The sequence below is a fragment of the Giraffa tippelskirchi genome, chromosome 11 (genome assembly GCF_054371585.1).
Source record: "Giraffa tippelskirchi isolate mGirTip1 chromosome 11, T2T-mGirTip1v1.2.pri, whole genome shotgun sequence".
Lineage (NCBI taxonomy): Eukaryota > Metazoa > Chordata > Mammalia > Artiodactyla > Giraffidae > Giraffa > Giraffa tippelskirchi.
Window position 1 is genome coordinate 58,543,940 of NC_137285.1, and position 14,551 is coordinate 58,558,490.

A 14,551-nucleotide genomic window follows, 5' to 3' on the forward strand; every position below is an offset into this window, starting at 1 on the left:
AAAATTCTCCAAGCCAGGCTTCAGCAATACGTTAACTGTGAACTTCCTGATGTTCAAGCTGGTTTTAGAAAAGGCACAGGAGCCAGAGATCAAATTGCCAACATCCGCTGGATCATCGAAAAAGCAAGAGAGTTCCAGTAAAACATATACCTCTGCTTTATTGACTATGCCAAAGCCTTTGACTGTGTGGTTCACAACAAACTGGAAAATTTTGAAAGACACAGGTATGCCAGACCACCTGACCTGCCTCTTGAGAAACCTGCATGCAGGTCAGGAAGCAACAGTTAGAACTGGACATGAAACAACAGACTGGTTCCAAATAGGAAAAGGAGTACGTCAAGGCTGTATATTGTCACCCTGCTTATTTAACTTATATGCAGAGTACATCATTGGAAACGCTGGGCTGGAAGAAGCACAAGCTGGAATCAAGATTGCCGGGAGAAATATCAATAACCTCAGATATGCAGATGACACCACCCTTATGGCAGAAAGTGAAGAAGAACTAAAGAGCCTCTTGATGAACGTGAAAGAGGAGAGTGAAAAAGTTGGCTTAAAGCTCAACATTCAGAAAACTAAGATCATGGCATTCGGTCCCATCACTTCATGGCAGATAGATAGGGAAACAGTGGAAACAGTGGCTGACTTAATTTTTTGGGCTCCAAAATCACTGCAGATGGTGATTGCAGCCGTGAAATTAAAAGACGTGTACTCCTTGGAAGGAAAGTTATGACCAACCTAGACAGCATATTAAAAAGCAGAGACATTAGTTTGCCAACAAAGGTCCGTCTAGTCAAGGCTATGGTTTTTCCAGTGGTCATGTATGGATGTGAGAGTTGGATTATAAAGAAAGCTGAGTGCCAAAGAATTGATGCTTTTGAACTGTGGTGTTGGAGAAGACTCTTGAGAGTCCCTTGGACTGCAAGGAGATCCAACCAGTCCATGCTAAAGGAGATCAGTCCTGGGTGTTCATTGGAAGGACTGATGTTGAAGCTGAAACTCCAATACTTTGGCCACCTGATGTGGAAAGCTGACTCATTTGAAAAGACCCTGATGCTGGGAAGGATTGGGAGCAGGAGGAGAAGGGGATGACAGAGAACGAGATGGTTGGATGGCATCACCGACTCGATGGACATGAGTTTGGGTAAACTCAGAGTTGGTGATGGACAGGGAGGCCTGGTGTGCTGCAGTTCATGGGGTCGAAAAGAGTCAGACACGACTGAGTGACTGAACTGAACTGAACTGATTCTTAAGCTATTTTTAAAAGCTCAGTCTTCAAGGAATCACATTCATAGAAGAAACATGGTGCTGTTAAATGATACTTAGACTCCAGTCCATAGGTATAAATCTAGAATTGGACTTCCATTAGGTGTCTGACAAGATGGTAAACTTTCCCAGGCCTCCATTTTCTCATTCTGACAGATAAGAATGTTATACAGATGTTTACCCATTTTTAAAACCCTAATATTCTATGGTTTGGGAATTATCATCTACAGATGTAATTAAATTTCTCCATCCCTGACGAAAGTACTAACTTTATATTAACTAAGATATTAGAGGGGCTTCCCTGGTAGCTCATCTGGTAAGAATCCACCTTCAATGCAGGAGACCCTGATTTGATTCCTGGGTTGCGAAGATCCCCTGGAGAAGGGAATGGCTACCCACTCCAGTATTCTTGGGCTTCCCTGGTAGCTCAGATGGTAAAGAATCTGCCTGCAATGCGGAAGACCTGGGTTCGATCCCTGGGTTGGGAAGATCCCCTGGAGGAGAGCATGGCAACCCAGGATTCTTGCCTGGAGAATCCCCATGGACAGAGGAGCCTGGTGGGCTACAGTCCACGGGATTGCAAAGAGTCGGACATGTGAGAGACAAGAGTCTCTCTTCAGTGAGAGACTGAACTGAACTGTTAGGTCTTAGTTCCATTGCAGGAATCTTTAGCTGTGGCATGTGGGGTCTACTTCCCTGACCAAGGACCAAACCCTGGCCCCTTGCGTTGGAAGCATGGAGTCTTAACCACTGGGCCACTAGCGAAGTCCCATTATAAACTTTTTTAAAAGAAAAAAAAGAGGTATAAATAATTATTAAAAGAGAATATTACTAAAAGAACTCTCAAAGGATGATGGTAAGAGAAATTTTCTATATTTTCTAAAATAAAATCCTATGAGTGATTACACTATTGGGGAAAAAGCCTGATTTAGTTAAAAGTTCATAGTCCTAGTCAAAAAGTGTTGATTTAGAACCTACTGTATTCCAGGAACTCTGGCAGTTGCTCTATTTTTCATCCAGTTTAATCCCTACAGTGATAACCATAAAAAATATTATTTTCTTTTCAGATGATGAAAGCAAGCCTCAGTAAGCTAGAGCTTCCTTGCCCAAGGATTTAAGTCTCCTGGTTCCAAATTTCAAGGAAAAAAGCATCATCTGAATCCTTTTTTCCCCTAGTAATTAAATTATTCAATTCTCACAGTCACTAATAGTATGCTAACCAATTGTTGTCTATGGGAACATTTACATTAAAAAGACAAATGATTTGGAAGTAATGTATCAAAACACCCAGCTCATGCATTGCAATTATGTAATTTGTATATAAATGGATTTGCTTAGGTAAGCATTCTCCTTATGGGTTTGCCCTGAGATAGTAATTTGCTTAGCTAGCCCTTTTTTCAAGAGATAGCTCAAAGGTAAACATCAACGATGTCTCAGCAATTATCTGATTAATGAAGTCCCTATCAATTTAGATTTATCTTCTTGCCATTATGTAAATATACTATAATTATTATAGTTTAATATAGTTATACTAGAAGAGATCAGTTTGTCTTGGGTTTTGAAGGCTGTGTAACACTCAGTCTGTGTCTTGGAAAGTGGTAAACATTATGGAAAACACGTTTGCTCATTTTTCATAGTTCAAAATAAGGAAGCACTTTTGATGTTAAACTGTTTATATCAAAAAGTTAATAAAGCTTTACAATTTTTAATACCCTTTAACACTCAGAGAAAAGAATTAAGCAATCAATGCTGAAATTCCTGTTTTAATATCCAAAAGAATGGACCTCAGATTGGTTGAAAAGCAAGCCACAGTTTTTACCTCGCTTTAAACCCGTTTGACTGATTAATGAAATCTTTTCAAAGAGAGGAAGGTCTTGCTGTGTAGTTCCTCTGGACCATGCCTGGAGGAAGTAAAGCTTAGAGGGAGCAGTTTCTTTGAAAGAAAGATGAGACTTTTATTAGCACTGTGTCTACAGTTCAACATCTTCTTGCTTGCAGGAGCCTATGTGCTGGGAAGGCCTGGATGCTCTAATGGGGACATGCAGTGTCATAGACTCAGTGTCCGAGGGGAATGATCCTTTCCCCTTCATCCGCATGCAGAGGCGTAGACCAAAACTGTGATGGGTAGACCAAGTTGCAGTTAAAAAAGCTAAACAGATATCTAATTAAGCATGAGTTAATGGAACCAAATTCATGTTCATTGACACACTGTAATTGTAGCTAACTTCCATGCCCATGAGAACACTGATCTCAAGCAAATTCTAGCCACTGAAGATCAGGTCTGCTCTTATTCTGGATTGAAATGAAATATATCCATCTAGAAACCCAGCTAAGGGGCTTACCTTTCTATGTTCTCAAATCTCTCTCTGATACTTCACGGAGTGTCTTCTTCATAAAAGTTTAATGCTCTACACATACATTTCTCTGTCCCCAAAGACTGCAGGAAAGAAAAAAGAACCAAGACATAGGTTACGTTCATTGAAACCTTGACGGGAACGATGAGAAGGTATACTACTCTTTCAGGTTATTTCAAAGGAATAAAAAGAAAGAAACAAAACAAAAACACATACCTTTAGGTAAAGTCATTCTCCGTTCTCCTGTATAAATCTCTGATTGTGACCTTGCTGATCTGTCCTATTCCCCAGGAAACACCTGCCTCTCCAGTTGGCTCTTTGTTGGTTAATGACAGTGCGTCAAGGGGAAATCGCATTTCCTCAGTGTTAGATGTTTCTTTGTTAAGAGCTGTATCACATTCAGGCATTTTTCTTTCCTTTCTTTGATGGACGAAAAATGCAGGATGATGAGAAAGCCCTGATTGACATCACCAGATTACCTTTGAATTATAATGCATTCTATTCGGATCACTAAGGCTTGAATATGCCTTAGGCTCAGAGACCTAATTGGAGTTTTCTTTTGCAGTTCCATTTTCCTCTGAAGGGTTACAGAATTACAGCTAATAGGTGGAGAAAGGGTATTCCAGAACATTATATTTAATTTGGTGGGATTGTCCATTTTGTAATATTCATGTCTCTCCGTCCCTTTATGCACTTCTTGTGTTAATGCTTCAATTGCCTTCTTTTTTTAAGGCACATAATTCCATTATCAAATATGCTTTCTTTCCCCTGTAATGTCTTTTCCATTGGAGTTGTAGGAAATTGTTCTCATTTTGGTTTTTAAAATAAATAATCAGTGACTTTTTGGTAATAATACTTATGATTACCTTTTGAAATATAGTAAAATTTTGAAAGTGGTTCCCTGCCAAAATTCTTAAGACTGTGGGAGTAAAGGTTTATAACCAGCAGGTTCATTTTCATGCTTTTATTTCCCCAACTTTCAGTTAACATTTGAAGTTTCCCAGCTTATATTTGGTAATCAGGTGCTCATAATCTGGCCCTTCAGCTGTTCTCCCTCTACTCTAGGTTCTGTTGGTTATCCTGTCTCCACACCCAGGAATCAGAAATTGTTGTGATGTGAAGCAGTAACTTGCAGAAATTCCAAGGGGATGAAAAGCCCAAGTGAGAATTAGTGTATCTAGGTTAATACAATGTAACAAATAGTTTTTAAAACTGAGGCAAAAATATTTTCCACAAAAACAAATAGAGGCAAAATGTCAAAGGGGTCAAAATAGAAAATTCATGACTTGAGCTGTAAAACACAAAGAAGACCTAAAGATTGAATCTTGGACCTAAACTCCTATGACCAAGATACAGGCAGTCAGAAGACCGAAACTGCTTGAATCCTTGTTAAATTGTTTAATTCTTAACCCTACTGAGTAATGGTGAAAGCAGTAAAAATGACAGACCTGAGCCCTGTCCTCAGGGAACTTACAGTCTCTTAAGGGAATGTAGTATTATTCGTGTAATTACAGTTACTTACATACAACTGTGAACAGTGAGTGCTACAAAGGAAATAGTGAACAATGAATGGCTTTTACATTTTTCAATGACTGAAAAAGTTAAAAGAAGACGAATGTTCTGTGATATGTAAAAATTATATAAAATTCCAAGTTTCACTTAAAAATTTTATTTAAGTGTAGTTACTTTACAGTGCTGTGTTAGTTTCTACTGCACAGCAAGGTGAATCAGCTATACATATACATATATCTCCTCTTTTCTGAATTTCCTTCCCATCTAGGTCACCACAGAGCATTGAGTTGAGTTCCCTGTGCTATACAGAAGGTTCTCATTAGTTAGTTATCCATTTTATACATGTATCAATAGTGTACATATGTCAATCCAACATCCCCATTCATCTCACCCCCCCTTACCCTCTTAGTATCCATACATTTGTTCTCTACATCTTTGTCTCTATTTCAGTGTCCATAATTATAGTTTTATTGGAACACAGTCAGGCTCACTTGCTTGTGTATTGTCTAGGGCTACTTTTGCACCACGATGACAGAGTTGAATAGTTATGACTGAGCCCATCCTGAATACAAAGCCTAAGATATTTACTATCTGACCTTTTACAGAAAAACTTTATAGCCCTTGTTCTGAAGTAATGAGTTTAAATGTTTATTTTGTTCCCTTGGTAAAGGAAAGCATTGGTTGTAGTACTTAACAAAAAGAGCACTTAGAAGTTGTAGACCTTATTTCTGTAGAAATTGCAATTATTACTGGGACTGAATAAATGGAAATACAAGAAAATCAAGGGAGTTTTACAGAGAAAGCTGTTTTTTTCAGAAGAGAAGCCAAGACTGTGTGTTTGTATGATTTTAATGAATTTTCTATTTTTCTCCTAAACTATTCCTTTCTAGCTCATAATATATTTGTATATATTTGATTGAGAATGATTTTGACTTTCTTTCTCACTTATCAGGTTCAAATTACAGGAAATGAAATTGATTGGCAACTGGTTTATATTACAGTTTCACTGAATCATTATTTTATTTAAATAAGAACCTGTTTATGCTGTGTGTTGATTTTAATTTAATGAAGGGAAACTATGAGAAACTGGAGAAAATGATGGAAAAGTGAAGAATAAGATGATGAAAACATGGATTTTGGAGTCGTGGGATTAAGGAACTACAAACAAGTTATTTAACCTCTTTTAACTTGAGTTCCATTACTCTAAAACCAGTATATCAGTACCTGTTTTATATTGTTATGAGGATTAAGTTAGATTATACATCCAAAATGTTTGACATAGTGCCTAATACATAGACATGCATCTTAAATGTGTTATTTTTTATTACTATTATTATTATTTTTAAGCTTCTTGAAGTAAGGAACATGTTCTATTTGTCTTTAAGTTACTATGGTCTGTCATATAGTAGGGGCTCACATTTGTTTGATAAATATATAAGATGTCTATATCCTCACATTTCAAAACTTCTGTAAAAAATTTTTTTTTCTTTTAAAAATATTACTATTTGAGCTCTAAGTAACAGGGGTAATATTACTTTAGTTCATGGCAATATTTGTGGAGAAATAATATATTAGAGGGGTCATATGTTAAAATAATACATTAGAGAGGTTAGAGAAAATGTAAAAAGTGAGTTAAAATCCACATTAGAGTCAAATAAATGCAGAATTAATGCTGAGACACATCAAATCAGTGATGCAGAGAAAATTGTGAGAGGCCCCCAGTGCGTGTTTTTATGCAAGGAAATGAGAATAGTGGGGTCAAGATAATAAATATAAAAGCAAATCTGCAAATGGATAATCCCTGAAGTAGAAAACAAAACAAATGGGAATGAAACACTAATCAAAGATGTGCTGGAAGAAATTTTTCTGAGCTGAAGAATTACTGTTTAGCTTGCTTATTTCTGTTTCTTTATTCTTTCTGTAACAATCATATCTTTGCATACCTTGTACAATTAAATAAAAGTTCCTGAGGCTTCATGTGGATTATTGGTAATTCAGGAAGAGGAGAGCATTTATAATTTTGGAATAGTCAAGATGATTTTTAATCTTATTTGTGTAAAAGCCAAGCAAAGTTTAAACACAGATGTCTAAAATCTCATCTAGGTTGATTTATAAATTTGAGTTAAATTTGAGCTAAAGTACTAGATAATGCATTGATTTATTAAACATTGTGATAAGTTTGTGTCCCATAAAGGAACCTAAAATATTAGCCATGGAGGTGATTAGTTGTTTAGGCTTAGTGAAGTGAAAAGTCGCTCAGTCGTGTCTGACTCTTTGTGACCCCATGGATTATACAGTCCATGGTATTCTCCAGGCCAGAATACTGGAGTGGGTAGCCCTTCCCTTCTCCAGGGATCGAACCCAGGTCTCCCTCATTGCAGGCAGATTCTTTACCAGCTGAGCCACAGTGAAGCCCAAGAAAACTGGAGTGGGTAGCCTATCCCTTCTCCAGCGGATCTTCCTGACCCAGGAATTGAACTGGGGTCTCCTGCATTGCAGGCGGATTCTTTACCAACTGAGCTATGAGGGAAGCCCTATTTAGGCTTTATAACATAACTTCAAGAATGTATATATTTATTAACACTCTTCCTGGCTTGGGAAAGAGAAGACTATAAATGTGAATAACATCAAATTCTTGTTATCAAAGAAACTGGTAACCTGGTTGAAGGGGAAAAATATATGCAGAAAAAATAAAGAAATGGACAAAGAAAAGATCATTAAAAGTATAAAACATGGTTTGACTAAGGAATCAAGAAGCTTCAAATTTTCATATTAGACCATTGGTTATATAAAAGGGGCAATTTCAAAGCATGTGTTAGAATTATGATTGATTTGAAATCAGGTTCTGGATGTTGGAAATCACTTTTCTAGAGCCATTTTAAACATTGTCACAGTGGCACGAGATGTTTTTGGATCTTTCTAGCTCTCTCGAAATGGAGCATTTGATCTGCTTTTCCTCCCTCATTCTACCCCTTCTGGGCCTGCTCTTCCTCCTCTTCCTTCTCATCATAATAAGAGCTGTCATTTGTTAGACATTTTAAAAGTAACAGTTAATATTTGCACATAATGTATTCTGTGCCAGATACTGTCGCAGTGTATTACTTAGTAATCAACATGCATTATTCAGCAAACTTCCTAACACATTTATGAGGTAGATACAATCTTTATTCCCATTTTATAGATAGGGAGCCTGAAGCAAAGGGAATTTGAGTCGTTTGTCCAAGGTTACAACTTATAAATGTCAGGGCTGGGATTTGAATCCAGGTGATCTGTCCTCAGCTCTAGGTACTCTTAATTGCTATGCTACACTGACTGTGACAAAACCCTATAGTTGGTGTTATAATTATTTTCAAAAGATCTGTAAGAACCTTCCAGGACATTATTATCTTCATTTTCATATGATAAAACTGAAGATTAATTAACTCTTCCAAAGTCACAGATAGGACTCAAACCCAGGTTTGAATGAAAACAGATACCTGTTTTCATTACACAGTACTATCTCTTATGGGCTTTCCAGGTGCCACTAGTGGTAAAGAACCTCACCTGCCATTGCAGGAGACTTGGGAGTCTTGGGTTCAATCCCTGGGTCAGGAAGATCCTCTGAATGAGGGCATGGCAACCGCTCCAGTCTTCTTGCCTAGAGAATCCCTTGGACAGAGGAGCCTGATGGGCTACAGTCCTTAGGGTTGCAAAGAGTTGGACATGACTGAAGAAACTTAGCATGCACATACTGTCTCTTATGGAATTTTAGATAAGATATCCTCTAAGAAAAATTTTCAGTCTGAACCAAAAAAAATTCATATACTATGAATATGTAATACATTTTAGATAGATGATTTTACTTTTAGAAGGTCTGTTTTTAAACAGATTTCAAAAGTAGATTTTTAGGGGGATAGGAATACATCTAAATGCTTAGTCACAAAGCCTTTTATTTATAAATACAGGATTGGAAAAGTTACATATTGCTTAGTTTGCTCCCAGATAGAAATATTGAGAACAATAAAAAAGTCACCTCAATATGTTAAAGCACACTCAACTTAATCTATAGCAATTTTAGAGCAAATTAACTGTTAGATTTCTTATGATTATACTCTATTATCAGGTATTAGAATAACACACACAAATATAAGAAATTAGCATTTACATCACTATATCAAGTCTAACAGATTTATTTATTGCTAAATGTGTTTTCCAGGAAGAATACAGAGTTGGATCAAAAAGATAATTGGACCAGTGTTCTTGAATGTGGTTTAATGGTTTAGATGATATTTAGAAGAAACCTTCCTGTAGACTTAAAGCTAATGACCTACTAAGGTGTGTGCTTTGAGTTTTCCTAGAGACATTAAGTAATTTTAAGCTGTCTCTATTCTCATTTGGATGTTTCTGGTATCACAGACTACCAATTCGTACAAGAGCTAGCTGACACTAAAATATCTGTGGCAAGTTGAGTGAAGCCAACTGGTCTACCATATATACTCATTATCTAGCTTCACATTTCTTGTCATCATTTTTATGACTGATCTGTCTAATAGAGATTATCTTCCCATTTGGTTTATTCATCTTGGCTATTTGTGTGATTCTGAATAAATTTTTCAGTTTCAGCCCTTTGTATGCATAAAGTTAAGAAAACAACACACTGCCTTCACTTATTTTGTATCTTTGAATAGTGATGTGAATTAACACACTTTTTGTCAGGTAAAAATTTTAACAAAAAGATATTTTTAAGGAATCATGCAAGTTTGAGTCAACTGAAGTTCTCTTTGGGTAAAAGCTGACTCAAAATGTTTCAAGTGCCTATCTTGAAAGAAGCATATAAAGGCAGGAAATTTAAGACCACCTAGTGATTTTTAATATCACAGGGAAAAATTTTATTGATTTTTGGTATCGTTTTCCCTTTAGAAAAATAGATTTAAAATGCTAATAAAGCCCACTCCAACTTCCTTTGAAAATGAAAAAGGAGCTAAGGGTGCAGTATTCATTTAATGATGGGTATATGAAAATGGCAGCATCCTAGGGAGGGAGCGCTGTGGTGTAAATATTTTTAAATGAGGATATTAAAGGTTTTTTTCTTGACATGCTCAAGACAACATATATAGAGAAGAGTTATAACAGTTGCAATTGGGTAAAATGATAGAACTGGTTTGTTGGAGTATTATTTTGATATATCTTTATGTTTCCCTGATAGGGCTCAAATAAATGATCAGTTAAATATATGTCAAATCTTGGTTTTTGAAAAAAGCTATACATATTTTTATTTATCTGATAGTAATTTTCAAAGGGTTTTTTATGTGCTTACTCTTCTCTGAAAACTCTACTTTATCTTCTTTCTTCATTTCCTAGTTTCACAACTCTGCCGTTGGCCTTATTTTCTCAGTCTTCAGTCATCTCAGTTGTTTCTGGTGCATAGAATACTGTGTTGCCCACCCCACCCCTCCATGCAACACAGCACACAGTGTCCAGACTGGAGCTTTAGTTACTCATAGTTCCTTTCCTAGAGCTTTACAGAGATCGCTCAACAGCAGTTCGGGTAAAGTCTCTGAGATCTATGTTGTCTGAGCTGACCATCTCTTGTAATGTTTAAGAGTTTAAAACAAGTCAAGAAAAGAATTGAATTAAGTTTCCTCTCTATACTAAGAAGTAAAAAGTAAAATGCCTTCCATATTCTTAAATTCTATCTGAAAGCTTTTCTTTGTGAACTTGCTCTTAATTTCACTATACCTAAAAATTCCCTAAAGACCAACTGGTAGTTGTAAAATTTAATTTTAAAAAAGATGATGACATAGTCACTTTTTAAAAAAATCAGGAGATATTAAAAACAAAGTGTTTGGGGGACTTCCGTAGTGGTTCAGTGGTTAAGACTCCTCACTTCCAATGCAGGGGGCGCAGGCTTGATCCCTGGTCGGGGAACTAAGATCCCACATGCTGCATGCCTGAGCCAAAAAAATTTTCTTAAGTTAAAATAAATTTTAAAAACGTAATAAAACAAAACGTATTTGGTGTACTCTCTGTGCAAAATTGTAGTCTCACTTTGTCCTGTAATATGTGCCACATCCATCCTTGAGATGGTATATTCAGTCTTAGATAGTGCCTAAAACTGATACATGAAGATGCTAACATTGATGGATGAGGTTAAAATTACATTCCAGCCTTGGATGAGGGGCCAACATAAACCTATTTATGCTGGAGGAAACAGGAAATGGAGAAGAACTCCACCCACAGGACAGTGCCCTGTGTATTCTTGTGCACATTCACAATTTGTGATTGGTGGAGTGGCCAGATCCGGAGAGAACTTTCACCTGTTGTCCCATCCCTTCCTTTTACAGCCTTTATTTTAAAGAACTTGCATTGTAGCAAAGTTCATTAATTGTTAATTCTAGCTGAACAGTTTTCTGCTTGACCCAGGGGTAAGCACATTAGAAGGGAAATGTGGCAGGGTATTAAAAGAAGGGCATCACCATTCTTTTAATTTACGTGGGTGTAATAATTATACACTTCGAGGGGAGAATTGGGCAGAATATTAATATATCCCTTTGTGAGTTCCATTTTCTTACTTCTATACTAGGTATACTCTCACCTTTGCAAAATTCAGTGTGTCTTCACCTTTCATTCTTAGCTTTCCTTTGGGATGTAATCATTAGCAGTTGAGAAAGCTTTCACACAGTTTGCAAGTTGGAGAGAGTCATTTAAGTAAGCTTAACCCATGTAAGTACTCATTTTCACTAAATATTAAGAAAAGATGTCATCTCATTACAAAGGCCTGTGTTTAAAATATTATCAATGAATGTTCATCTGTTGGCTAGAGAGATTCTTCCTGGCATGAGTCCACGCTTGTCTTCATGAGTGAAAAGAGAACATTTTGTATTCTACCTGCCAGGTGACAATCTGAGTCATATCTTCCAAACTGCTGTTTTTTGGAGGCAGGGAGCCAAAGAGAAATTTAAGCTGTAGCAGTCTTCCTTCTCAATATAATGCATAAAATATTGACAGAGCGTGTAATATGGATGGTTTTTAATTTCCAGATCTGGTTATAATGTTCTAATGAACAATCTAGGAGAACACGAGCTAATTTAGAACATAACTCTTGGAGGAGTGTGCTATGCCCCAGGGCTTTGGCTTGGGAGAGACCTTTGATAATATTTAGCATTTTTCCATTGAGACTTTAAAGTAGCACAATCTAGGTAGCTTTAAGTTAGGATGTTTCATTTCCTTAAAATAGTTTTTCTCTTATTAGCATCCCCAGTTTTTTGAATATTTGTAGAATATGATTGGATTAATAAAAGGTTTTCTAGGAGACAGCTCAATTCATTAATAGGATTTTTAGTATCAGAATTATCATTTACAATATTATATTTTGAAACAATTGATGAATGAGTTAAATAGAGTGTGCATTTTTAAACTAATGTTTTGATTATGTTTCTGAAGTTGAAAACTTCACATTTTTTGAAGTAATAATGGGTTTGGTGATTCCGTTGTTTAAATTATTTCCTACTCTTATCCATGCTATGATCAAATTTTAACGGTTAAATATTCATATGGTTGTTCACCATTGGCGGTCTTAGATTCAGTAAACTGTTTAAATATTCACCTTTCTTGTGTTCCAATGTGGAGGTTTTCTAATACCACCAAGCAATTAACTGAATTCTGACACTGTCCACCCAGAGATGGGGTCAGATTCCACAGGTAAGGGCTCAGTCCTACAGCACTGGTTCCCCTGCCCCCATTCTCCTGCCCCTATTTCAGCCACCGTTTTAAGTCCAGGTTGTCACCTTTGCATCTGACTGACCAGCTATAGACTGGAGGTTCCAAGGACTCTGGCTCCTTGGGTTGGTTAATTTGCTAGAGTGGCTCACGAACTTAGAGCAGTGGTCCTCAACCATTTTAACATCAGGGTCCAGTTTTGTGGAAGACAATTTTTCCATGAACCAGTGAGAGGGATGATTCAATCGCATTGCATTTATTGTGCACTTTCTTTCTATTATTATTACATTGTGATATGTAATGAAATAATGATACAATTCACCCTAATGCAAAATTAGATCATCAAGCATTAGCTTTACCTAAGGAGCATGCAACCCAGATCCTTCACTTGTGTAGTTTATAGCAGGGTTCACGCTTCTGTGAGAATCTAATGCCTCAGCTGATCTGATAGGTGGAGCTTAGGTGGTAATGTGTGATGGGGAGTGATGGGGAGTGGCTGTAAATACAGATTCACTAGCTTGCCACTAGCTTCACTAGCTTGCCACTCACCTCTTGCTGTGTGGCCTGGCTCATAAACTGCCAGGGATCATTAACAGAGTTAGGGACCTCTGACTAGAGACACATTTTACAGCTAGATTACTGATAAAACTCAGGAACAGCTGGAAGGAAGATACACCTTAGGCAAGTTCAGAGGAAAGGTCACAGAGCTCCCCTGCCCCCGCCAGCTGCCCCATTCTCCCAGCCCCTCCACATGTCACCAACCTGGAAGCTCTCTGAACCCCCATCCTTTTGGGTTTTGATGGAGGCTTCGTAAACATGGTTGATTAAATCATTGGCCATTGGTGACCGAACTCCATCTCTTGCCCCTTTTCTCTCCTACCCAGAGATGGGGGTGGGGTCATGGGAGTGGTCCTGACCCTCTAATAGCAGGGTTGGCTCCCTTGACAACCAGCCTCTATCCTTGGGTGGTTTCCAAAAGCTGCCTCATTAACATAACAGAGACACCTTTGTCCTCATTTCAAGAACCAGGATGAAGACCTAACACACAGTATTTTTTTAATGGTCTGAAAATGGCTTTATGATATTTTACATATTACAAATAAGCTCCTGATTTTTATCCTTAAAAAATAATATTCTGGTTTATCCCCTTTGAATTCATGGCATGGATCCTAATAGCACAAAATTATTTTAGAAATTTGATATTAAATGACCTCCTTTGGTTTTTTGTTTGTTTTTTCTTTAGTTTTTATTTTATATTGGGGTATAGTTGATTAAAAATGTTTGAGTGTCAGGTATACAGTGAAGAGATTGAGTTATACATATACACGTATCTGTTCTTTTTAAAATTCTTTTTCTGTTTAGGTTATTACAGAGTATTGAGCGGAGTTCCCTATGGATACATAGTAATATAAATCACAGTGTCCCAGGTACTCTGGCCCACAATTGTTTAATCCTTTTTAGAAATCTTATTTCAACTCAAACATTACAGTCCAGTAATGATAGAAGTAATGTTTTCCATTACCTATATCAATGATAGACAGTTTTTATTAAGTTCTGTATTTCTTGCCTTACTTAAATAAGCTTCTCATTGCCAATATCTGTAGACCAGATATTAGCTTGTCCTTCAAAGACTTCTATTCATGACCTCACACTACCCTTATGAACTTAACTCTCCTAATTATTCTACAGGAAACATGTACTTTCCACCAAGCAAGCTAATCACT